Source organism: Capra hircus, chromosome 1, assembly GCF_001704415.2.
Source record: "Capra hircus breed San Clemente chromosome 1, ASM170441v1, whole genome shotgun sequence".
Lineage (NCBI taxonomy): Eukaryota > Metazoa > Chordata > Mammalia > Artiodactyla > Bovidae > Capra > Capra hircus.
In genome coordinates, this window is record NC_030808.1 from 105,816,686 (window position 1) to 105,844,451 (window position 27,766).

General features: G+C 42.4%; 2 pseudogenes across 1 annotated transcript; one reads left to right on the forward strand and one right to left on the reverse strand.

Moving 5' to 3' along the window:
• LOC108636901 lies at nt 559–1,372 on the forward strand (annotated as a pseudogene). The gene has a single exon (XR_001918619.1). The product of XR_001918619.1 is annotated as an astrocytic phosphoprotein PEA-15 pseudogene (transcript).
• Nucleotides 19,039–20,761, reverse strand: LOC102171924 (annotated as a pseudogene).

Sequence of the window (27,766 nt, forward strand, 5' to 3'; positions counted from 1 at the left end):
TAGGTGCCTGTAACCTTTCGTCATGTAGACCGAGCTTCCCAGGTTGGGCTCATGGTAAAGAACCTGACTGCCGCTGCAGGAGACTTAAGAGACGTGGGTTTGATCACTGAGTCAGGAAATCCCTTGGAGGAGGGCATGTCAGCCCACCTCAGTAATCTTGCCTGGAGAATCCCATGGACACAGGAGCCTGGTGGGCTATAGTCCAAAGGGTCACAAAGAGTTGGATGCTACTAAAGTGACTGAGCACGAGAAGAGGCGGCGGCGGCGGCTGCAGAAGCGGCGGTGGCGGCGGGAGCCGAGGAGGAGGCTCCGGTCGCTGCTCGGGAACCGGGGACGCCAGAGTGCCCACTCCCTGAGCGCTCAGCCCCGGAGGCGGCTCTATGGAATTCTGAATCTTGGGTGAGAAAAGCAACATGGAGAGTGAAGGAGCCAAGCTTCTGCCAAGCCACACCCATCATGGCCAGACTACAACTGAATAATGGTTGACCAGGGAGACTTAACCAAATTTCAGGGCGGAGACGGTCCCGGTGCTGACAGTCGCAGAGCACTGTTCCTGGCCCAGCCTGGCAGGGCCACCGCTGGGCCCTTCTGTCTGGCTGCACCTGGGTGTGCAAGTGAGCATGCATTCATGGCCGAGTACGGGACCCTCCTCCAGGACCTGACCAACAACATTACCCTTGAAGATCTGGAGCAGCTCAAGTCAGCCTGCAAGGAGGACATCCCAGTGAGAAGAGTGAGGAGATCACTACCCGCAGTGCCTGGTTTAGCTTCCTGGAGAGCCACAATAAGCTGGACAAAGACAGCCTCTCTTGTATCGAGCACATCTTTGAGATCTCCTGCCGTCCTGACCTCCTCACTATGGTGGTTGACTACAGAACCCATGTTCTGAAGATCTCTGAGGAAGATGAGCTGGACACCAAGCTAACCCGTATCCCCAGTGCCAAGAAGTACAAAGACATTATCCAGCAGCCCTCTGAGGAAGAGATCATCAAATTGGCTCCTCCACCGAAGAAAGCCTGGGCAAGGAGGAGGAAGAGGAGGAAGGTTGGACCTTCATCAGACTACTCTTTCTCCATCCTCCAGGGGAGGGGCAAGAGCAGCCCTCCCCCATCTACCCACTTACTAACCTGGTCCTAACCCCTTACTGTGTGCGTGTGTGTGTGTGTGTGTGCACACCCTCTGGCTGTCTGTCTACATGTCTAGCTCATCTAGTTCCTCCTCCTTGTGAGGGGATGGGGGTCAGGGGCTGGGGGTGGTGGTGGGGCTCAGTTTCCCCACTTTAGAGGGAGTTGGGGGCTATTTCTATGCAAATAGAAATAGACACATTCTCTTACTTCCCTTTCCTCCACTCTTCCCCCACCTCCAAGTGTGGGAGCAGAAAGGACCTGTGTTTTCCTACATTGAGGAGGCAAGGCAAGAGTGAGGCATGGGAGAGTTGGGTGAATCTAATGAAAAGCAGTGAGAGGGAAGATGAAGAGACCACCCAACCCCCACCTGGAAGGGGCAAGGAGAAGCCAGAGTTTGTGTTTGTACCCCAGTGCTGGACTGGCTGAGGAGTCCTGTTTCCGACTGTTCCTCAGGTTAGAGGGCCTGGGCACCAGCAGGTCCCCTTTTGTTCCCCTTTCATAGGCCTAGCATGGGTATGAGCCAGTGACTTGAAGAGAGAGATTACTGGATCCTTCCCTGGCCCCAAAGTTCAAACCCCATGGAGAACCCAGCACTAGATTCCACCCCCATCCCCCACCTCCGGAGAGACTATGCTGGGAACATGCCCCCACCACTGAACCTGAGGGGATGAAGGCAGAGAGGAGTCCTCTTTTCTACTCGTTTATTCCTACTCAGACTGTTGCACATACTAACCTTGGGAGTTCCTAGAATAGAAATCCTTAGGTTTTAATTCCAGTCCTGTTTCCACCTACAGAGTCCCAATGTGGTTATTGTAGGCAACGTTCCCTCTCTCCGTGGTCTAAAGGCCCCTCCCCCAAGGTAGAAAGAAGGGAAGAAGCTAACTACAGTGTTTCCGTTGCACTGATCCCCAGTTCAGTCCAGGAGGGGGCTTGGTAACCCCTCTCCCTCAATATCCTGGCACCTTGGGCTTGTGAACGCCTCCTAGCCAAATCACTAGAGTACAGTGACCCCAGCTTCCTGCCTGTCCCAAGTGAGCCCTCCCCACCCTGACCATGCTGTGTGTACATATATATTCTACATATATGTATATTAAACCCCCACTGCCATGCGTACCCTTTAAAAAAAAATAAAAAATAAAATGACTGAGCACACACACCTCATGTTGACCGTAAGAATAGATGCTTAATTCTGCATTTGCCAGGCTTCCTTTACCCATCATTCTTCTGCCAGCACTAACATCATTTGTGTTATTTATTGAATATCCTAGACACCACCATACTTTCTTAGTAAATGTTGCTTTCAAACAGGATTTTTATTAATGGCCAAAAAAAGGTGAAGCCGTGGTATAAGGCTCCAGCTATTCCTATCATGAACTGTGGCCTTAAAAGGCAGAAAATGGAATGGATAGAGGAGAGGGAAAATCATAAATGCCAAACTAAAGCTGCATGACAAGTTGTAAAAATGAGAACAAAACCTCTACTGTACTTTCTTAATTGGGCATCTGGCCATCAGAATAAAATGTACATATTCCAGCCTCCCTTGCATTTATCAGTGGCTATGAACTAAGGTTTATGGAAGTTGAATAAAGTGGTGGATTCACCTTTTGGGTTGTGTCCCTAAAGAGAAGGTAGTAGCTTTCACGTTCCCTTCATCAGACTTCAGGCTTCTGCCTGGTAGGTGAATGTACTGCAAGAATCTTGAATAATTATTCCTCCTCTCTATTCTTTACAAGAAATAGCATTTGAACAAAATTCTTTATCCTCTTTGCTCTTCCTTTTTCCCTAGTGTTGTTTTATAGCAGTTCAGTTCAGTTCAGTCACTCAGTCGTGTCCGACTCTTTGCGACCCCATGAATCGCAACACGCCAGGCCTCCCTGTCCATCACCAACTCCCGGAGTTCACTCAGACTCACGTCCATCGAGCCCGTGATGCCATCCAGCCATCTCATCCTCTGTTGTCCCCTTCTCCTCCTGCCCCCAATCCCTCCCAACATCAGAGTCTTTTCCAATGAGTCAACTCTTCGCATGAGGTGGCCAAAGTACTGGACTTTCAACTTTAGCATCATTCCTTCCAAAGAAATCCCAGGGTTGATCTCCTTCAGAATGGACTGATTGGATCTCCTTGCAGTCCAAGGGACTCTCAAGAGTCTTCTCCAACACCACAGTTCAAAAGCATCAATTCTTCGGGGCTCAGCCTTCTTCACAGTCCAACTCTCACATCCATACATGACTACGGGAAAAAACATAGCCTTGACTAGACAGACCTTAGTCAGCAAAGTAATATCTCTGCTTTTGAATAAGCTATCTACGTTGGTCATAACTTTTCCTCCAAGGAGTAAGCATCCTTTAATTTCATGGCTGCAGTCACCATCTGCAGTGATTTTGGAGCCCAAAAAAATAAAGTCTGACACTGTTTCCCCTGTTTCCCCATCTATTTCCCATGAAGTGATGGGACCGGATGCCATGATCTTCATTTTCTGAATATTGAGCTTTAAGCCAACTTTTTCACTCTCCTCTTTCACTTTAATTAAGAGGCTTTTTAGTTCCTCTTCACTTTCTGCCATAAGGGTGGTGTCATCTGCATATCTGCGGAGAAGGCAATGGCACCCCACTCCAGTACTCTTGCCTGGAGGGTCCCATGGGCGGAGGAGCCTGGTAGGCTGCAGTCCATGGGGTCGCTACTAGTCGGATACGACTGAGCGACTTCACTTTCACTTTTCACTTTCATGCACTGGAGAAGGAAATGCAACCCACTCCAGTGTGCTTGCCTGGAGAATCCCAGGGATGGGGGAGCCTGGTGGGCTGCCATCTATGGGGTCACACAGAGTCGGACACGACTGAAGCTACTTAGCAGCAGCAGCAGCATCTGCATATCTGAGGTTATTGATATTTCTCCCGGCAATCTTGATTCCAGTTCGTGTATCTTCCAGTCCAGTGTTTCTCATGATGTACTCTGCATAGAAGTTAAATAAGCAGGGTGACAATATACAGCCTTAATGTACTCCTTTTCCTATTTGGAACCAGTCTCTTGTTCCATGTCCAGTTCTAACTGTTGCTTCCTGACCTGCATACAGGTTTCTCAAGAGGCAGCTCAGGTGGTCTGGTATTCCCATCTCTTTCAGAATTTTCCACAGTTTGTTGTGATCCACACAGTCAAAGGCTTTGGCATAGTCAATAAAACAGAAATATATGTTTTTCTGGAACTCTCTTGCTTTTTCGATGATGCAGCAGATGTTGGCAATTTGATCTCTGGTTCCTCTGCCTTTTCTAAAACCAGCTTGAACATCAGGAAGTTCATGGTTCATGTATTGCTGAAGCCTGGCTTGGAGAATTTTGAGCATTACTTTACTAGCGTGTGAGATGAGTGCAATTGTGTGGTAGTTTGAGCATTCTTTGGCATTGCCTTTCTTTGGGATTGGAATGGAAACTGACCGTTTCCAGTCCTGTGGCCACTGCTGAGTTTTCCAAATTTGCTGGCATATTGAGTGTAGCACTTTCACAGCATCATCTTTCAGGATTTGAAAGAGCTCAACTGGAATTCCATCACCTCCACTAACGTTGTTCACAGTGATACTTTCTAAGGCCCACTTGACTTCACATTCCAGGATGTCTGGCTCTAGATGAGTGATCACACCATCGTGATTATCCGGGTCGTGAAGATCTTTTTTGTACGTTCTTCAGTATATTCTTGCCACCTCTTCTTAATATCTTCTGATTCTGTTAGGTCCAGACCATTTCTGTCCTTTATCGAGCCCATCTTTGCATGAAATCTTCCCTTGGTATCTCTAATTTTCTTGAAGAGATCTCTAGTCTTTCCCATTCTGTTGTTTTCCTCTATTTCTTTGCATTGATCTCTGAAGAAGGCTTTCTTACCTCTTCTTGCTATTCTTTGAAACTCTGTATTCAGATGCTGATATCTTTCCTATTCTCCTTTGCTTTTCGCTTCTCTTCTTTTCACAGCTATTTGTAAGGCCTCCCGAGACGGCCATTTTGCTTTTTTACATTTCTTTTCCATGGGGATTGTCTTGATCCCTGTCTCCTGTACAATGTCATGAACCTCATTCCATAGTTCATCAGGCACTCTATCTATCAGATCTAGGCCCTTAAATCTACTTCTCACTTCCACTGTATAATCATAAGGGATTTGATTTAGGTCATACCTGAATGGTCTAGCGGTTTTCCCTACTTTCTTCAATTTGAGTCTGAATTTGGCAATAAGGAGTTCATGATCTGAGCCACAGTCAGCTCCTGGTCTTGTTTTTGTGGACTGTATAGAGCTTCTCCATCTTTGGCTACAAAGAATATAATCAATCTGATTTTCGTGTTGACCATCTGGTGATGTCCATGTGTGGAATCTTCTCTTGTGTTGTTGGAAGAGGGTGTTTGCTGTGACCAGTGCATTTTCTTGGCAAAACTCTATTAGTCTTTGCCCTGCTTCATTCCGTATTCCAAGGCCAAATTTGCCTGTTACTCTAGGTGTTTCTTGACTTCCTACTTTTGCATCCCAGTCTGCAAATTTCTTTGCCAGTAGTTCCTCAAAAGGATTTTTTAAAAATTTGTTGCACAATTTTAAGTTACCTAAGATTTTTCAGCGTAAGTTTTAAGTGAATATAATGTGGGGTATATTATAAATATTGACATTTAAAAATAAAATACACCATTCCTACAAATAAATGCAGGAGAAACTTAACAATATAGCAGTTTAAAAATAATTAGCATTCACTTAAAAATTAGAACAAATTCTTTTTCAACAGTTAAAAGTTTTAGACCATTTTTTACTTCCTTAAACTCCTATTTACATTCTACTTACTTCGCAGAATTCCATCCTAATGTATTACATTCCTTTGTTTGAGTGTCTTTTATTGACCATTCTCTCATACTCTGTGTAGTAAAAACATGCATATATATAAAATTAATGTTTTTAAACTCTTTGTGAATTTGACTCTAAGATTTTAAAAAATGTCTTCTAGATTGGATCAGCCATACCAGTATTATGTAAACACAAATGATCAAAATAATTTCCATATAAAAACATTTGATCAAAGAAAATAAATATAAAAATTAAAACTCAGATGTTTATCACTTTCTGAATTAGATGGAGCTTTTTAAAATATATAACTTTATGGGTAAATAAGTCTAATTAGTAGAATGAGACAAGGTAAAGAACTGTTTCCAATCTCCACATTTTTATAGATTTCATTTCTGATAAATCTTATTCATATAAATAAGTAGTTGGGAATAAAAGGAGTTCCAATCTAATGGTATGATTTGGTTCTTTGAATTCCTTCTAAGTTATTTTTTAAAAGATGAAAACATGTTATTTAGCATCAGAAATATATTTACAAAGCTAATAGTTTACAACACAATTGGGTTCTCCTTCAATTTTATTTTTAGCAAAGAATTAGAAACTACTTGACTTGCAAAGGATTTAGTATAGACAAAAAGAGATTGGGCCTGCCCTCCTGGGAGAGACGGTTCCCATGGGTAGACCTCACCCTGGGGAATGAAAAGGGTGAGCCACAATCTGGATATTCCAGTTCTGGAGTCCTGCATGGAGGATACAAGACCCTTGCCTGCTGGGAAATGCACTGAGACAGAGAGGTCTAGACTCATTACCACCTCAATTCCTGCAGCCACAACACCCAGACCTGCAGTCTCAGTCTACTCCACACTACAACCCTGAACTAGATCCGGGACAAACACAACAGAGAAAGGGATGCAACCTTCAGCTGCTTCTGAGCGGAACTGAGAACATAAGTCCTCCACGATCGCACAGGTCTCACTTCCTTCAGCAATCACCTCCTTTAGCGGCAGCACATGCACTCAAGGGCAATGGAACCTGATGAAACCTGACCCTCAGGGGTTCTAATCCAACAACTAGGGAGCAGACCTCACCCTGTCAGGGTGACAACAGCCGTGGAGCAGAGAGGAGGCCCCACACAACATCCAGTGCAGCCTCTGGACACTATAACACCAACCACGTGCCCTGTCAAGGTGATATCAGCCAGCATACCCCAAGGAAAGGCATGACTGGTGTCCATATCAAAATCAGCCCTTACACCAGAAATACTGGGTACACACAGCCTACACAGGGGTGCTCCTTCATAATAACACCACTTCAAGACCACAGTAATAACTCTTCCTCCTAAACTCATAAAGACAGAACAAATTCAGTAGAATGAAAAGGCAGAGAAACTACTCCCAATTGAAAGAACAAGAGAAATCCCCTGAAAGAATATATAATGAAGCAGACCTCACCCAGTTAGAACCCAAAATTCAAAAAAAGTAGCAATAAATGTTAGTTAGAACCCAAATTCAAATTCCTCACCCAGTTAGAACCCAGATTCAAAAAAGGTAGCAATAAATGTGCTAACTAAATTGAGAAAGATTATTGACAGAAATATAGATCTCTTGACCAAGGAGCTAGAAACTATAAAAATGAGTAAGTCAAAACCAGACAATTAAATTGCTGATATAGAAATTGATCTAGAATCAAAGAATACAGACTAAGTGACAAAGAAGAATGCATAAATGATTTGGAAGCTAGATAATGGATAATAGCTAGATAAAAGCTAGATAATCACCCCACCAGAACAGCAGACAAAAAGATGAATTTTAAAATAGGAAAGCAACATATGAGATCTATGAGATAATATAAAACATATGCTAGCCTATGTATAATAGGATCAAACTGGTCTCATCAAATCTTTTATTTTCCTTCAAGCTTTACTGAGACATAATTGACATATGACACTGTATGAAAATGAAAGTGAAGTCGCTCAGTCGTGTCTGACTCTTTGTGACTCCATGAACTATAGCCTACCAGGCTCCTTAGTCCATGGGGTTTTCCATGCAAGAGTACTGGATTGGGTTGCCATTTCCTTCTCCAGGGGATCTTCCCAGCCCAGCGATCGAACCTGGGTATCCCCACATTGTAGGTAGATGCTTTTACTGTCTGAGCCACCAGGGAAGTCCATGACTCTGTATAAATCTAAGATTTATAGCATAATGATTTGACTAACGGAAATCGTGAAATGATTATCACAATAAGTTTAGTGAATATCCATCATCTCATATAGACACAAAATTGAAGTAGAAAAAAATATTTTTCTTTTGTAATAGAACTCTCAAGATTTATACAGCAGTGGGTTCTTTTTTAACTGAATATAGTTCCCTGTGCTATAATAGGCCCTTGCAATTTATCTATTTTATATATAGTACTTTTGTATCTGCTGATACCAAACTCATACTTTATCCCTTCCCCAACAGTTAATTATATTTATCATGTTGTGCATTAAATCCCTTATAACTGGAACTTTGTATCTTTTGATTACCTTCATCCAGTTCCCCCACTTCTTGCCTCCGGTAACCACAAATATGAATGCTTTTAACATGACTTTGTGGTTTTTAAAGTACAACTTATCCAGAATGCTGTTAAGTCCTGTTATACAACAAAATGATTTGGTATTTCTATTCATTTCAAAATAATCACAATAATTCTAGCTAGACTGGGTAACCATTCAAAGATATTACATAGTTATTTACTATATTTGCCATACTGTAGATAGCCATACTTTTTTTAAAATTGCTGATCTCTTAAATTCAAATACATTTTAACAACCCTGCATTTTTACTCCCCCCTACCACCACCACATTTACTGATTTTGACGTCATATTTCATTTTTGTTTGGGTATTCTTACTGCTGATACAGATTATTTTACTACTATTATCTTTTAACCTTCCTATTAGCTTTACACATGGCAGTTTTGTTACCTTTACTGTATATATTTGCCTGTGTGTGTGTGCTCAGTAGTATCTGACTCTTTGCGACCCCATGGACAGTAGCCCTCCAGGCTCCTCTGTCCATGGAATTTCCAGGCAAGAATACTGGAATGGGTTGCCATTTCCTTCTCCAGGAGATCTTCCCAACCCAGGGATCAAACCTGCGTCTCCTGCATTGCAGGTGGATTCTTCATCTGCTGAGCCATCAGGGAAGCCCATATTTGCCTTTACCAGTGGGATTTTTCCTTTTTTCATTGCATGTTTCTAGAAGCGGTCTTTTTTTTTTTTTTTTTTTCTCTTCTTCTTCTTAGAAAATCCCTTCAACATTTCTTGTAAAGCTGGTTTGGTGGTGCTGAACTCTTTAGCTGTTGACTAAAACTTGACCTCTATCAAATCTGAATGAAAGTCTTGCTGGGTAGAGTATCTTGCTGCTGCTGCTGCTGCTGCTGCTGCTAAGTCGCTTCAGTCGTGTCCGATTCTGTGCGACCCTATAAGATGGCAGCCCACCAGGCTCCCCCGTCCCTGGGATTCTCCAGGCAAGAACACTGGAGTGGATTGCCGTCTCCTTCTCCAATGCATGAAAGTGGAAAGTGAAAGTAAAGTCGCTCAGTCGTGTCTGACTCTTTAGCGACCCCATGGACTGCAGCCCACCAGGCTCCTCCATCCATGGGATTTTCCAGGTAAGAGTTCTGGAGTGGGGTGCCATTGCCTTAGTTGCAGGTTTTCCCCTTTTATCACCTCAAGTATATTGTGCCTGCAGATTGTCTGCCTATCAGCTGATTGCCTTATGGGAGTTCCCTTGTAGATAACTTGCTTTTTCGCTTGCTGCTTTTAACTTTCTCTATCTGTAACTTTTTCTGTTTTAATTATAGTGTTACTGGTGTGGTCTGTTTTGAGCCAGTCTTGTTTGGGATAGAGAGTTCCTGGACAGAGGGTTCCAGCTTGATGATCCATTCCTCTGTTATCATGTAATCTGTTAATGAGTCCTTCTAATATGTTTTGCATTTCAGTGATTATATTCTTCATTTTCATTTGGTTCTCCTTTATATTTTCTAATTCTTTGTTTAAAATTTCTAACTTGGACTTACCTGGTGGTCCAGTGGTTAAGAATCCACCTGCCAATACAAAGGATATGGGTTCGATTTCAGTCTGGGAAGATTCCACATGCTTCAGGGCAGCTAAGCGTGTGTGCCACAACCACTAAGCCTGCTGTCTAGAGCCCACATGCCTAGAGCCTGTACTCTGCAACAAGAGAAGCCCCCGAAATGAGAAGCCCTTGAACCACAACTAGGGAAAGTCCACGTGCAGCAATCAAGACCCCAGCACAGCCGAAAATTAATAGATTTTAAAAAATAATAAATAAAACTTCTAACTTCTCACTCAGTTCATTGAGTCTTCTCCCAAGTTCTTTGAACATCTTTGCGATCATGACTTTGAACTCTCTATAAGGTTGACTGCTGATGTCTACTTCACTTATTTCTTCTGCGGTTTTATCTTGTTCCTTCATTTGGAAAATCCTTCTGTGTAGCCACATTTTGTCTAAGTTGCTGTTTTTATCTCTATTTATCTGGTAGATTGGTTACATTTCCTGACCTGGGAGAAGTAGCCTTTTGTAGATGTCCTATGCATCCCAGCAGTACACCTCCCTTTGGTCACCAGAACTATATGTTCTATGGGTGCCCCCTATTTGGGTTGCATGGGTCCTTCCGTCATGGTGGGCTGACTCTTGTGGATGGTCTGGTCAGCATGCCTGGCCCTCAGTCTGGTTTGTTGCCAGGCCCTGCCTTGTGTGGAGACTGCCAGCCACTGATTGGCAAGGCTGGGTCTGGGAGTTCCCTGGCAGTGTTGCTTAGGGCTAGTTAGGACTCACTGCTTTCACTGCCAGAGCCCAAGTTCAATCCTTGATCAGGAAACTAACTGCACAGCATGGCCAAGAACAAAGAACAAAAACAACAAAAGTAATTGCAAACAACAACAGAAACAAAGATGCTGGCTGCAGGCCCAAGGAGGACCCTGACCCACTGGTGGTGGAGCTGGCTTCTGGAGCAGGTAGTTGTGGAGCTGGACTCCCAGATCTAGTGATGGCCAGCTGGTGGGTGGGACCAGTTCCTGACACAGCTGACTATAAGGCTGGGCATATCCCAAAGCTGGTGTTGGCTTGGTGGTGACTAGGGCTGGACCTTACATGGGGCTGGAGTCCAGGAGGTCTTGGGTTTAGTGCTGGCCTACTGGTGAGCAAAGACAGGTTCCCAGGTCTGTAGCTGCAGGACCCAGAGCTAATGCTGGTCTGCTCATGGTTTGGCTGGATGCTGGTTTAGAAAGCTGCTAGGCTGTGGTCGTTCTGTGGCTGCAGCCTGTCCACTGGAGGTGGAGTCAGACCCCAGGGTCTCTGGCTGCAGGACCCTAGGGCTCCAAGGGTTAGTGCCAATGTGTTGATATGTATGGCAGGTCCTGGGCTCTCAAGTGGACTGGGGTCTGTGTCCTGGGGTGGCTAAGAGCTCAGGTAGTCTTAAGGTAGCAAACCTGCTGGTGGGTGGGACTATGTCTCCACCTGGCTGGTTGCTTAGCATGAGGCATCCTAGTACTGGTGGGCAGACCCAGGTCCCCAGGCTTATAAGCTAGAGGGTGGATTCTAAGATTGTGCTTGCCAAAATCATTGTCCATGTGGTAGAATGAACATCTAAAAATATTAACAGCTGCCAGCAGCATCTATGTCCCCACAGTGAGCTCCAGTTTCCTCTTGCCTCTCTGGAGACTTTCCAAGATCAGCAGGCAAGTCTGACTCAAGCTCCTTTCAAACTACTGCGGAAGCCCTGGGGCTCCCTGAGATTTTGTGTGTTCCTTTTAAGAGTGGAATTTCCATTTCCCACAGCCCTGTGGGCCTCCTGAAAGTAAATCCCATTGGCCTTCAAAACCAAATGTTCTAGGGGCTTGTCTTCCAGGTGCAGGACCCCAGGACTGGGGAGCTGGGTGGGGTCTCAGACAACTTGTTCTTTGGGGAGGACCTCTGTGATTGTAATTATTTTCTCCTTTGTGAGTCACTCTTTGATGGCTCAGTAGGTACAGAACCCGCCTGCCGATGCAGGAGACACAGGAGACATGGATTCCATCCCTGGGTGGGGAAGACCCTTAGAGGAGGAAATGGCAACCTATTCCAGTATTCTTGCTGGAAAATTCCATGGACAGAAGATCTGGCAGGCTACAGTCCATGGGGCCACAAAGAGTTCCACACGACTGAGCATGTGGTGTACACACACACACACACACCTCCCAGGGATATGGGTCTTAATTATACCATGCCTCTGCCCCTTCTCCCATCTCATTGTGGTTCCTTCTTTATATCTTTTACCTGTAGGCAGTTTTCCTGCTAGCCTTCCAGTTCACATAGTTGTGACTTTGGTGCGTCCCTGGCAGAAGGTGAGCTTAGGGCCTTCCTACTGTGCCATCTTGGCCCCACCTCCGGTCTTATCAAATCTTTTGTATCCAAGTTAGACAAGATACAGATCCTGTCATGGGTTTATCACCTGGGTGAGATAAGGGGCCAGAGCCCCCATTTTCTACCAACGGTCTTTGCTCTGATTTTTAGGGACCCTTTCACAGAGGAATACTTCTTTAACAAGAGTCAGGGGGGTAAAGAGACTAAGTCATTGATGGGAAACTGTCATTTCTCCTGCTGTGCCACTTCCTTCACGCCCAGTCGTTTAGTGGTGTCTGACTCTTTTATGACCCCTATAGCCTGCCAGGTTCCTCTGTCCATGGAATTCTCCAGGCAAGGACACTGGAGTAGGTCGCCATTTCCTTCTCCAGGGGATCTTCCCAACCCAGGGATCAAACCAGTGTCTCCTGCATTGGCAGATGCAGACTTTACCACTGAGCCACCTGGGAAGCCCTGTGCCACTTCCTAACATATCTGAATTCAGAATATCCTGTTTCTAATGGTGGCTCAGATGGTAAAGCGTCTGCCTACAATGCGGGAGACCAGGTTCAGTCTCTGGGTTGGGAGATCCTCTGGAGAAGGAAATGGCAACCCACTCCAGTACTCTTGCCTGGAAAATCCCAGGATGGAGGAGCATGGTAGGCTTCAGTCCACGGGGTCGCAAAGAGTTGGACACGACTGAGCGACTTCACTTCACTTCAATGTTTCTCTCTCAACCAAAAAACGTTAGACAGCAAATGACACCTGTGTATTTATGGTGCCTTGATTAAAGAAAGCTTCTCCAGTATGAATGGCGCAAGATTGATTGTTGTTCAGTCCTCCTGGGATTTTACACCCTGATAAATGAACCAGAGTAAGATCCATGATCTGGGAAAAGTACACGTGTAATAAGTTAGAGTCTATTGTAAAAGAGAAGATGGGGAAGCAGAGACTCAAGAGTCCTCAAACTGAAACACGTCTCAGAGGGATCAGTTCTAAGAAGATGAGAATCTGGACACTGATTCCGTCAAAACTTTCCATGCTGAAGTACCCCTTGGAATGTTTTTGTGTATCTCTAAATTTACTGGAGTAACAGACAACTTTGGCTTTGGAGTACAGAATAAAGCAGGGCAAAGTCTAACAGAGTTCTGCCAAGAGAATGCACTGGTCATAACAAACACCCTCTTCCAACAACACAAAAGAACACGCTACACATGGACATCACCAGATGGTCAACACCGAAATCAGATTAATTATATCCTTTGCAGCCAAAGATGGAGAAGCTTTATAAAGTCAGCAAAAACAAGACCGAGAGCTGGCTGTGGCTCAGATCATGAACTCCTTATTGCCAAATTCAGACTTAAATTGAAGAAAGTGGGGGAAACCACTAGATCATTCAGGTATGACATAAATCAAATCCCTTATGACTATACAGTGGAAGTAAGAAATAGATTTAAGGGACTAGATCTGATAGGTAGAGTGCCTGATGGGAGCTTCATGACATTGTACAGGAGACGGGGAGCAAGACCATCCCCAAGAAACAGAAATGCAAAAAAGCAAAATGGCTGTCTGAGGAGGCCTAACAAAGAGCTGTGAAAAGAAGAGAAGCAAAAAGCAAAGGAGAAAAGGAAAGATATACCCATTTGAATGCAGAGTTCCAAAGAATAGCAAGAAGAGATAAGAAAGCCTTCCTCAGCGAACAATGCAAAGAAATCCAGGAAAACAATAGAAAAGGAAAGACTAGAGATCTCTTCAAGAAAATTAAAGATACCAAGGGAATATTTCATGCAAAGATAGGCAAAATAAAGGACAGAAATGGTAGGGACCTAACAGAAGCAGAAGATATTAAGAAGAGGTGGCAAGAATACACAGAAGAACTGTACAAAAAAGATTTTCACGACACAGATAATCACGAAGGTATGATCACTCACATTCACACTCACACTCACCCTCATCTAGAGCAGGACATCCTGGAATGTGAAGTCAGGTTGGCCTTAGAAAGCATCACTATGAACAAAGCTAGTGGAGGTGATGGAATTCCAGCTGAGCTATTTCAAATTCTAAAAGATGACGCTGTGAAAGTGCTATACTCAACATGTCAACAAATTTGGAAAACTCAGCAGTGGCCACAGGACTGGAAAAGGTCAGTTTTCATTCCAATCCCAAAGAAAGGCAATACCAAAGAATGCTCAAACTACTGCACAATTGCACTCATCTCACATGTTAGTAAAGTAATGCTCAAAATTCTCCAAGCCAGGCTTCAGCAATACGTGAACCGTGAAATTCCTGATGTTCAAGCTGCTTTTAGAAAAGACAGAGGAACCAGATATCAAGTTGCCAACATACACTGGATCATGGAAAAAGCAAGAGAGTTCCAGAAAAACATCTATTTCTGCTTTATTGACATTGCCAAAGCCTTTAACTGTGTGGATCACAATAAACTGTGGAAAATTCTGAAAGAGAAGGGAATACTAGACCACCGGCCCTGCCTCTTGAGATACCTGTATGCAAGCCAGGAACAGTGAGAACTGGACATGGAACAACAGACTGGTTCCAAACAGGAAAAGGAGTGTGTCAAGGCTGCCTATTGTCACCCTGCTTATTTATCTGATATGCAGAGTACATCATGAGAAATGCTGGGCTGGATGAAGCACATGCTGGAATCAAGATTGCCAGGAGAAATATCAATAACCTCAGATATGCAGATGACACCACCCTTATGGCAGAAAGTGAAGAAGAACTGAAGAGCCTCTTGATGCAAGTGAAAGAGGAGAGTGAAAATGTTGGCTTAAAGCTCAACATTCAGAAAACGAAGATCATGGCATCCGGTCCCATCACTTCATGGCAAATAGATGTGGAAACAGTTGAAACAGTGGTTGACTTTATTTTGGGGGGCTCCAAAATCACTGCAGATGGTGATTGCAGCTATGAAATTAAAAGACGCTTGCTCCTTGGAAGGAAACTTATGACCAACCTAGACAGCATGTTAAAAAACAGAAACATTACTTTGTCAACAAAGATTCATCTAGTCAAGGCTATGGTTTTTCCAGTAGTCATGTATGGATGTGAGAGTTGGAATATAGAGAAAGCTGAGCACCAAAGAATTGATGCTTTTGAACTGTGGTGTTGACAGAACGGGTGGAGTAAGCATGCTGTAGAAAATCCCTGACTTGCAGCTATATGATCTTATGCCATTGGTCAGTACAGGGACAGAAGTTTGCATCATCTCCCACTGGAAAGGTGTGGTGCAGTTGTGTGTGGGAGAGATGTACCATGCAGTGATAGGAAGGCTTCACATGTATGAAATGGGCAGGTGGCATAATGGAGTGGACAGTTTTTGGAGGACTGTTCAGCTCACAGCCCTTTGTTTCTTTGCAACCTCCCGCTGGTACACAGGGTTGGGCAGTCATGTCTGTAATACATGAATCTGTCCGCCTAAGAATAGATACTTGATATGGAGACTGATACTTAACCTAAGCTAAGCCAATCAGATTTTCTGAGGAATTTGAAATTTTGGACTAAAAGTCACCCAGAATATGAATTTTAGAGCTGAGTTACTTTAATGGCAGAATTCTAGAAAGAAGAACTCCTATTCTTTGAAGTTTCCCGATTTCTCACATTCAAGAGGTTTTTAATAGTGCTTTATATTTCATACAATTTTACAGCATCATCATAGTACTATTTTTTTAATTTGGTAATACTACATAAATAAGTAGGTCAGTGAAACAGAATGAAATCCAGAAATAGACCGACATACATTGAATTTAATGAGAATATGACAGTGTCAATACGAGACTATTATAAGTAGTACTCAAAACTTAGTGGAGAAAGGAATTTTTGACAGGTGGAATTGAGAGAATCTCATTTCTTTTCCCAAAATATACTTAAGATAGTATTTTTTATCCCAAATATCTCAATGAAAAAAATCACATAAGGTATACAAAGAGGATTTTCCTGGCCTGTTTTCTTCAAAGATTTCATTCAAGTCTTTCCTGGGAATGTACAACTTTGGGAGCTGACTTTATGCTGAGTGTGGATTTGGGGCCTAGAATTATTTTAAGGATTGAAGTTCATAAGCTATTGCTTTGAAAAATTTTAAAAATTTTTGGCTATGCCAAAACTTAGTAGATGGCTGGTCTCCTAGCAAGAACCACAGCCAAAAACTTTACCCAGACATAATTTTCAATGTATATGCCTATCATTTATTTAACTGGCCTCTCCATTCTGCATCCCTCCCATCCACAGCTAGCTTCACCCCATCTGGAAGATAACTATCAATCTGAACTTCTCTAATCAGTTTGCTCCTGTTTTCTAGCTGAAGATTCTGAGGAAAATGGAAGGAATAGGCATTGAGGTACAGTCTTCAGTAAGGCTTCCGTTTTACAACCACCAAATAAACAGCTCTAGTGTGGGACACAGGAGTTAGCTTTTTCAAGCTCCAAGCCAGAGTAGTCAGGACTTTCCACTGCAGGGTGCAACAGAAAGCTAGGAGACCAGCCATCTACTAAGTTTTGGCATAGCCAAAATTTTTTAAAATTTTTCAAAGCAACAGCTTATGAACTTCAACAGAAAGCAGTGCCCTATATATCCAGGCTGAACCATACTCAGGTTTGGTTATTATTAAAGGGGAAGGGGTCAATGTTACTTTATAAGAGGTGTTGTGTTCTTCCAGGCACAAACTGTTGTGGTTTTTTGTTTGTTTGTTTTTTACCTGTTATTAGTTTTTTATTTTTTTTAATTTTAAAATCTTTAATTCTTACACGCGTTCCCAAACATGAACCCCCCTCCCACCTCCCTCCCCATAACATCTCTGTGGGTCATCCCCATGCACCAGCCCCAAGCATGCTGTATCCTGCGTCAGACATAGACTGGCGATTCAATTCTTACATGATAGTATACATGTTAGAATGCCATTCTCCCAAATCATCCCACCCTCTCCCTCTCCCTCTGAGTCCAAAAGTCCGTTATACACATCTGTGTCTTTTTTCCTGTCTTGCATACAGGGTCGTCATTGCCATCTTTCTAAATTCCATATATATGTGTTAGTATACTGTATTGGTGTTTTTCTTTCTGGCTTACTTCACTCTGTATAATCGGCTCCAGTTTCATCCATCTCATCAGAACTGATTCAATTGAATTCTTTTTAATGGCTGAGTAATACTCCATTGTGTATATGTACCACAGCTTTCTTATCCATTCATCTGCTGATGGACATCTAGGTTGTTTCCATGTCCTGGCTATTATAAACAGTGCTGCGATGAACATTGGGGTACATGTGTCTCTTTCAATTCTGGTTTCCTCGATATGTATGCCCAGCAGTAGGATTGCTGGGTCATAAGGTAGTTCTATTTGCATTTTTTTAAGGAATCTCCACACTGTTCTCCATAGTGGCTGTACTAGTTTGCATTCCCACCAACAGTGTAGGAGGGTTCCCTTTTCTCCACACCCTCTCCAGCATTTATTGCTTGCAGATTTTTGGATCGCAGCCATTCTGACTGGTGTGAAGTGGTACCTCATTGTGGTTTTGATTTGCATTTCTCTAATAATGAGTGATGTTGAGCATCTTTTCATGTGTTTGTTAGCCATCCATATGTCTTCTTTGGAGAAATGTCTATTTAGTTCTTTGGCCCATTTTTTGATTGGGTCGTTTATTTTTCTGGAATTGAGCTGCAGGAGTTGCTTGTATATTTTTGAGATTAGTTGTTTGTCAGTTGCTTCATTTGCTATTATTTTCTCCCATTCTGAAGGCTGTCTTTTCACCTTGCTTATATTTTCCTTTGTTGTGCAGAAGCTTTTAATTTTAATTAGATCCCATTTGTTTATTTTTGCTTTTATTTCCAGTATTCTGGGAGGTGGGTCATAGAAGATCCTGCTGTGATTTATGTCTGAGAGTGTTTTGCCTACGTTCTCCTCTAGGAGTTTTACTGTTTACCTATCTTTCCCTGAAGCTAACAGCCATAGGCACTCAAAACTTACATTCATAATAATTCATTAGAGATTGTGAAATACTGCTCATATTCAAATTCTGTTTCTTCTTCTTCTGTTATCTGATGGACTGCTTCCATAAAGAGAAACTTAACATCATCTACTATTTGGTTACCTAGTGTTACAGTTTATACAGGAAAGGCAGGCTAAATGCTTGATTGTTTTCTTTTATTTACCAGTTTTCAAAATAAAGAGATGGTTTCTAAGCATCCTCCAATGATGACCAAATGACCAAGTAGTTTTCTGTATCCAGATGAAATCATGGTTTGTTTTTTTTTTTCCCAAATGTGATTTATTTTTTTATTCAGGAACAAAGAACACATTAACTATCACAACATAAGTAACTCTTAATATTTAACTAACTTCATCATGTAGCTATACATACAGAAAAAATTAAACCTATGTCTTTTATTAAAGAAAAAAGAAAAAACACTAAAGGTTTTAAATTATCCCACCAGTGATTTTTATCACTGAGCAACAGATGTCTTAAGTTTGGTATTTACTCAGATATTTATTTTGTCTGCTATTCTCTATTTTAAGTTTATTCAAAAAGAACACCCAATGCATAAATAATCTAAATTTTAAAATGAAAACAAATTTTAAAAACCCTATAAACATCTGACATCACCACATTCAATAGTTCTAACTAGAAACCCAAGCAATAAGCTTAGACATGTGAAGAAACATAAATTATTGTTACACAATTGCATAATCCCATATATAAAACACTGTAAACATGAATACAATGAATTACAGCTTTGTACAAAACAATCTTTTAAAAGGCAATAAAAGACAGTTACAATATTAAGTTTAGAAATTCAAATAGCAGTGACTGGATTTTTCAGTAAATGATCTTGAGCTAAGTTTACAATCAAGTATTAATATATAATATTACAAACCCAAAATCATCACGTAGAACTTGACATGTCTGTTTTCAAATGCATCTTAAGTCTCCCCATTAAAGTGTGAATTAAGATGCAGGAGGAAATCCCCCCTGGATGTAATGGATGGTGGGAAAACTGCTTGACAGAATTCACATATGCGAGGTATATGCAGTTCGGAGCCTGTGCCACTTAGTACCAATAAGTCACTGTCTTGATTAGGAAAGGGCTTCCAAATGGGCTGCTGTGGTCCTCAGATAGCTTTTCCTGGGCAATCGAGTGAAGGAAAAGGTGCATCAGATGGGTCCTGAAGTGGGAATGTATTTACAAATAATGCATTATGGTCTCCAGGTGGCAAACACGGAGCTCTATCCAGAGATGTCCTAATACAAGTATTTGAGGGTTTTGTTTTGTCAGTTGTTTTAAGGTTTTGTATAGCTGAAGCTATGGGGTCAATTCCCTGAATTTCAAATAAAGTTTCTCCTGTTTTGACAAAGCTTCCTGGACTGTCTCTGGGCTCCATATTAAATTGATCCTGGCACACAGTCTCAGATGTGACAGAACCAAGGACATCAGGTCTTTCTGGAGTGCTATGTAAGAAAGTAGAGTCATTGTCCGTAGGTGGAAACTTGACATTGAATTTAGAAAGTGATTCAAAAGATGTGTCTTCCTCATCTTGGCCCAGTCCTCTTGGTGTGACAGATGTGACGCTCGGTGCACCTCTATTTATATCATCTTTTGCCTGAGGCTTAAACAGCACTTCTTGTTTATCTGTTTTATCCATACACTGTATAGGCATAGAGCACTGTGTCTCAGTTGCAGTGGTTGGTACATTAAGTTTGCTTAAGTGGTCTTTTTGTGCTTTAGCTAGCAAGCATATTCTATGAAATTCTTCTTTCAGATCCCAGAAAGTCTTCTCTATATAGCTTCTTTCGTGGAATAAAGGAGTGCCAAGACTCCTTGGTGAAGTTTCTTTTCTTGGAGAGGAAACCTCTTGTCTTCTTACCTTTGATTCTTTTCTCTTGGTATTCCTGATTTTGGTTTATCATGAGGCTCTTCAAGAGTCAAATTATTCTTCCTTGCTTCACTGTCTTCAAGCAGGGGAATATAGCCACAACTGTTATCTCGACTGGAATTCACAAGAAGTAACTGTGATTTTAGCTTGTCAATAATAGTTTGTTGAAGTGACAGCTGTTCCTGTTGCTCAGGTATTCTCTGCTCATAGTCTTCAGTCTTTCGCTGTAGTTCTTTTACTGCAAAATCCCTATCCATGCATGCCTGTCGAAAGGCTTCATAAGCTTTATTGAGTTGCTCGCCAATGTTCTTATCCATTCCTCTATGTCCTGTTGCATCACTATAAATGATGGAGTAAATGACAGATCTGTGGCTGGGGAGAGGGCCGTGAAGGAGTTTCATTTCCTGCTTAAAACATGACTGTTAGCACTTTAGGGTTCTCTTCCCCTCCCCAATGAGAGGGACAAAACATTTTTTCAGCAGACTATAGAGCTCGCTTCTCTGCTCCCCCTCTTTGAAGTGTGTATTCCCGTCGTGGTAGGGAAACAGATCACGCTATTTTCCTTCACTTTCGGGTCACTTCATGACACTTTATATAGCAAAGGCTGCTCTACTTCTCCCTGCTACAGCATAGTAAGAGACACAGAGCCTCTTTGGTTTGAGTATCTTCCCCCTCCTTACTTCACTTCGTGACGAGCACAGCTTGTTACTCGTGTAGCTCGTCGCTAGTCAGTTTACACCGCGCTAGGGATTCCGCCTAACGCCCGGTTCCCACTGCGGGCAGGGTTTGCTTCTGCTCTTTCCGCCTCAGCCATCCAGTTTCTCCTTGACCCTCGGGGAGGTTACCCAACTTCTCAGTGACAAGGCTATGATGACACCCCGCAGGAAAGCTGAGAGAGAAACTGTGCAATAACCTTGGGGAAAAAACAACAAAAAGAACCTAGGAAGTTTTTGAAAGAGTAACAAAGATAGTATTAACTTCTGGAAGGCAGCCTCCGGTCCTCAAGAGGGGCTGGGACCTCCAGGTGGGGTCACTCAGACTGCTCACTCTGACATCACAGGCCGGTTGGCAGGCCAAGAAATCAAGTCACAGAGAGCGGCCGACGCGGAGTCGGGCAGGATCCCTCCCCGGCAGCCGTCGCAGCAGGGGCCGTCGTTGCTGCGCAGGCGCCACGGGCCCGGAAAGCCCCTCCCAGTCCGCTCCGGGACAGGGACCCAGGTGATTTCTTTCGCACAAAGTCCCTCCCCACCATGAGAACTGGTTGTCACTGCAGCTCCTCGGCTTCTCTCCCTGTGGCGCCCATAAGGCCAGCGCATCCCTCTCGCTCACACACAAGTTCTCCGTCGCCGTGCCCGACGCATTCGGACACTGAAACTCGCTAGCGAAGTTTCTTACTCACAGCTCCGAAATCATGGTTTTAAATATATTTGATGTGTATTGATTCATTGTATTTATTTTCCTCAGTATTACTCAAATTATTCCATCTTTAGTCCGTAGGAGCCAATAATGATACCACCAGTGTGATTATTGAAAAGAGTTACAAGTTCTTTTGAATGTGTTCTCCAGCTTCACCCCACTTTTCTGTAGTTGTTGTTGTTAAGTCACTCAGCTGTTTCCAACTCTACACCCCCATGGACTATAGCATGCCAGGCTTCCCTGTCCTTTACTATCTCCAGGAATTTGCTCAAATTCATGTCCATTGAGTCAATGATGCTACCCAAACAACTCATCTTCTATCACCCCCTTCTCCTCCTGCCCTCAATCTTTCTCAGTATCATGTTCTTTTCCAATGAATCAGCTCTTTGCATCAGGTGGCTAAAGTGTTGGAGCTTAAGCTTCAGCATCGATACTTCCAATGAATACTTGGGACAGATTTCCTTTATGATTGACTGGTTGAATCTCCTTGCAGTCCAAGGGACTCTCAAGAGCCTACTCCAACACCACAGGTCAAAAGCACCAATTCTTCAGTTCTCAGCTTTCTTTATGGCCCAACTGTCACATCTGTACATGACCACTGGAAAAACCATAGCCTTGACTAGATGGACCTTTGTTGACAAAGTAATGTCTCTGCTTTTAAAAAACTGTCTAGCTTGGTCATAACTTTTCTTTCAAGGAGTAAGCGTCTTTTAATTTCATGGCTGCAGTTACCATCTGCAATGATTTTGGAGCACCCCAAAATAAAGTCTGCCACTGTTTCCACTGTTTCCCCATCTATTTGCCATGAAGTGATGGGACCCAATACCATGAACTTAGTGTTCTGAATGTTGAGCTTTAAGCCAACTTTTTCACTCTCCTCTTTCACTTTCATCAAGAGGCTTTTTAGTTCCTCTTCACTTTCTGCCATAAGGGTGGTGTCATCTGCATATCTGAGGTTAAAAATCAAGATATTTCACCCGGCAATCTTGATTGCAGCTTGTGCTTCATCCAGCCCAGCGTTTCTCATGATGGACTCTACATATAAGTTAAATAAACAAGGTGACAATATACAGCCTTGGCACACTCCTTTTCCTGTTTGGAACCAGCCTGTTGTTCCATGTCCAGTTCTAACTGTTGCTTCCTGACCTGCATACAGATTTCTCAAGAGGCAGCTCAGGTGGTCTGGTATTCCTATCTCTTGAAGAATTTTCCACAGTTTGTTGTGATCCACACAGTCAAAGGCTTTGGCATAGTCAATAAAGCAGAAATAGATGTTTTTCTGGAACTCTCTTGCTTTTTCCATGATCCAGTGGATGTTGGCAGTTTGATATCTGGTTCCTCTGACTTTCTAAATCCAGCTTGAACATCTGGAAGTTCATGGTTCACGTATTGTTGAAGCCTGCCTTGGAGAATTTTGAGCATTACTTTACTAGTGTGTGAGATGAGTACAATTGTGCAGTAGTTTGAGCATTCTTTGGCATTACCTTTCTTTGGGATTGGAATGAAAACTAACCTTTTCCAGTTCTGTGGCCACTGCTGAGGTTTCCAAATTTGCTGGCATATTGAGTGTAGCACTTTCACAGCATCATCTTTTAGGATTTGAAATAGCTCAGCTGGAATTCCATCACCTCCACTAGCTTTGTTCGTAGTGATGTTTCCTAAGGCCCACTTGACTTCACATTCCAGGATGTCTGACTCTAGTTGAGTGAGCACACCATCATGATTATCTGGGTCATGAAGATGTTTTTTGTACAATTCTTCCATGTATTCTTTCCACCTCTTCTTAATATCTTCTGCTTCTGTTAGGTCCATACCATTTCTGTCCTTTATTTTGCCTATCTTTGCATGAAATGTTCCCTTGGTATCTCTAATTGTCTTGAAGAGATCTCTAGTCTTTCCCATTCTGTTGTTTTCCTCTATTTCTTTGCATTGTTTGCTGAGGAAGGCTTTCTTATCTCTTCTTGCTATTCTTTGGAACTCTGCATTCAACTGGGTATATCTTTCCTTTTCTCCTTTGCTTTTTGCTTCCCTTCTTTTCACAGCTCTTTGTTAGGCCTCCTCAGACAGCCATTTTGCTTTTTTGCATTTCTTTTTCTTGGGGATGGTTTTGATTCCTGTCCCCTTTACAGTGTCACAAACCTCTGTCCATAGTTCATCAGGCACTCTGTCTATCCGATCTAGTCCCTTATCCAATGGTAAATACACATATTGGATATCTATATGCAATTGTGTGTCTATATGCAATTATTATTTTATTTATTTATGTCTAAAAATTGCTGAGGCAGACATTTAACCAATGAGCATTACTGAAGCTAAATAGCAAAAAGAATCTCCCTCCAATGTGGAGACCTGGGTTCGATCCCTGGGTTGGGAAAGTTCACCTGGAGGAGGGCATAGCAACCCACTCCAGTTTTCTTACTGGAGAATCCCCATGGACAGAGGAGCCTGCTGGGCTACAGTCCATGGAGTCGCAGAGTTGGACATGACTTCACGACTAAGCACACACAGCACTAAATAATTAGACTTTACAAAAGTCTCAGGGAGGCCCGAGCAGCTTTCAAATGTAAGACCACTCACCCCTTGGATTTAGTTAGATGGATATCATTCAAAATCATTTGTGGCACAGTTTTATCTTATCCCTTGCATGTATTTCTACTGAATGGAAGTTACAATTTGAGACTCCTTTGAACTTGAGGCCCCAAATAAACAGCCCTGACCTCCGGCCACAGGCAGTTCTGCAAAGAGTTCACTGCACATGAAATCCAGCCCAAGTTCCACTAACCTAGCTGTGTGTTCTGGGCTGTGTCCACCAAAGAGGCATATTTTTTAAATTTGCATGAAGTCATCGTATGACCTAGCTTACCCCATCCCTTACCCTACTCCTTGCTTTCTGGGCTTTTCAAATATTATAATTCATTCATATAATACTTCATAACTTTCACAACAATTCTCCTATGACATAAGGCAAATCGTATTACCCTAGGTCTTTAAAGGAGTGAATGAAGGTTCAGTGAGACAAAATGGTTGGTTCAAAGTTTTCTCTTGAACGTGGCAGAGTTGACTGTACGTCACAGATGTTAAGCTGGGGTCTTAACCTGCATCCCACTGCCCTGGTGGTGGGATTAGAATGGGGAGAGCTACAGCTCTGGCTGAACTGATGCTCTAGGCTTTGAACACTCCAGAGACTTTTCTAACCACAGAAAGCACCTATCCATCAGCAGGGCTAGCATTTCTTCCCCTTCCTCTCCTTATATTTGAAACAGAACAGCTGCTAAAACCAATAAAACTGACTTTTATTTTAAAAACAATCACCATTTTTTTGACATTACTTAAACTATAAAAAAATAAAAATTTTCCTGACAGTTTATTTCATGCTAGAGAAAGGAAATGTGTTAACTAAAGCAAAATAGAGATAATTTAATAGATTCAGATGTTATTCTCTAACTAGGTCATTCTGGTACCTTTAATTGTTTTGCTATTTACCTCTTTGATTTCCACTGGAGACCACACCACCATTCATCTACAATGGGTATGCAGCCTCATCACACAACCCCCCACACACATCATGCTCATCTTTCTATCCCAAGCCTCCTTTCAGTTGAGGTCTTGAGAATCAAGATTAGAATTCTCTCCAACTCACTCAAGAATAACTTCCTAGGCCTGAGTCCAAGGAAACTCTTTCAGATCAGTTCAGTAGCTCAGTCATGTCAGAATCTTTGCGACCCCAAGACTGCAGCATGCCAGGCCTCCCTGTCCATCACCAACTCCCAGAGCTTGCTCAAACTCATGTCCATTGAGGCAGTGATGCCATCCAACCATCTCATCCTCTGCCATCCCCTTCTCCTCCTGCCTTCAACTTTTCCAACATCAGGGTCTCTTCAAGTGAGTTGGTTCTTCCCATTAGGTGGCCAAAGTATTGGAGTTTCAGCTTCAGCATCAGTCCTTCCAATGAATACTCAGGACTGATTTCCTTCAGGATTCACTGGTTTGATCTTCTCACAGTCCAGTGAACTCTCAAGAGTCTTCTCCAACACAACAGTTCAAAAACATCAATGGTTCGGCGCTCAGCTTTCTTTATATTCCAGCTCTCACATCTATACATGACTACTGGAAAAACCATTGCTTTGACTAGATGGACCTCTGTTGGCAAAGTATTATCTCTGGTTTTTAATATGCTGTCTAGCTTGGTCATAGCTTTTCTTCCAAAGAACAAGCGTCTTTTCATTTCATGGCTGCAATCACCATCTGCAGTGATTTTGGAGCCCCCCAAAATAAAGTCTCTCACTGTTTCCATTGTTTCCCCATCTATTTGCCATGAAGTGATGGGACTGGATGCCATGATCTTAGTTTTCTGAATGTTGAGTTTTAAGCCAACTTTTTCACTCTCCTCTTTCATTTTCATTAAGAGGCTCTTGAGTTCTTCTTCGCTTTCTGCCATAAGGGGTGGTGTCATCTGCATATCTGAGGTTATTGATATTTCTTCCAGCAATCTTGATTCCAGCTTGTGCTTCATCCAGCCCAGCATTTCACATGACGCGCTTTGCATATAAGTTAAATAAGCAAGGTGACAATACACAGCCATGATGTACTCCTTTCCCGATTTGGAACCAGTCTGTTGTTTCATATCCAGTTCTAGCTGTTGCTTCTTAACCTTCATACAGATTTCTCAGGAGGCCAATAAGGTGGTCTAGTATTCCCATCTCTTGAAGAATTTTCCACAGTTTGTTGTGATCCACACAGTCAAAGACTTTGGCATGGTCAATAAAGCAGAAGTAGATGTTTTTCCAGAATGCTCTTGCTTTTTCTATGATCCAGCAGATGTTGGCAATTTGATCTCTGGTTCCTCTGCCTTTTCTAAATCCAGCTTGAACATATGGAAGTTCATGGTTCATGGTTAAATTGAAGAAAATAGGGAAAAGCACTAGACCATTCAGGTATGATCTAAATCAAATACCTTATGATTATACAGTGGAAGTGAGAAATAGATTCAGGGATTAGATCTGATAGACAGAGTACCTGAAGAGCTATGGACGGAGGTTCATAACATTGTAAAGGAGGCAGTGATCAAGACCATCCCCAAGAAAAAGAAATGCAAAAAGACAAAATGATTGTCTGAGGAGGCCTTAGAAATAGCTGAGAAAAGAAGAGAAGTGAAAGGCAAAGGAGAAAAGGAAAAATATACCCAGTTGAATGCACAATTCCAAAGATTAGCAAGGAGTGATAATAAAGACTTCCTCAGTGATCAATGCAAAAAATAGAGGAAAACAATAGAATGGGAAAAACTAGAGATCTCTTCAAGAAAATTAGAGATATCAAGGGAAAATTCCATGCAAAAATGGGTACAATAAAGGACAGAAATGATATGGACCTAACAGAAGCAGAAGATATTAAGAAGAGGTGGCAAGAATACATAGAAGAACTATATAAAAAAGACTTTAATGGCCCAGATAACCACAATGGTGTGCTCACTCAACTAGAGGCAGACATCCTGGAATGTGAAGTCAAGTGGGCCTTAGGAAGCACCACTACAAACAAAGCTAGTGGAGGTGATGGAATTCTAGCTGAGCTATTTCAAATCCTAAAAGATGATGCTGTGAAAGTGCTACACTCAATATGCCAGCAAATTTGTAAACCTCAGCAGTGGCCACAGAACTGGAAAAGGTTAGTTTTCATTCCAATCCCAAAGAAAGGCAATGCCAAAGAATGCTCAAACTACTGCACAATTGCACTCATCTCACACGCTAGCCAAGTAATGCTTAAAATTCTCCAAGCCAGGCTTCAACAGTACATGAACCGTGAACTTCTAGGTATTCAAGCTGTATTTAGAAAAGGCAGAGGAAACATCTTTAACCCTCTTTTATTAAACTGCGATCTCCTTCTTCAAAAGCAAGAAGTTCTCATTCTAGCTTCCTTCTCAATTTTTTGTTAATTTAGAAATCAGAAAAACATCAAGGCAGTTGCTTCTAATGCAGATGGACAGCAAAAAAGGCAAGTGAGAGTTTTCATCTGCTGACACAGAGAAAGAAAAATGACAGTGCTATGAGTATTGAATATTCACATTGAATATTGAATAAGGTTGAATTTATCCAATTTGACCATCCATTATTTTAAGGTTGTCTCTCTGCTTTTATGTTAACAGCTTAAA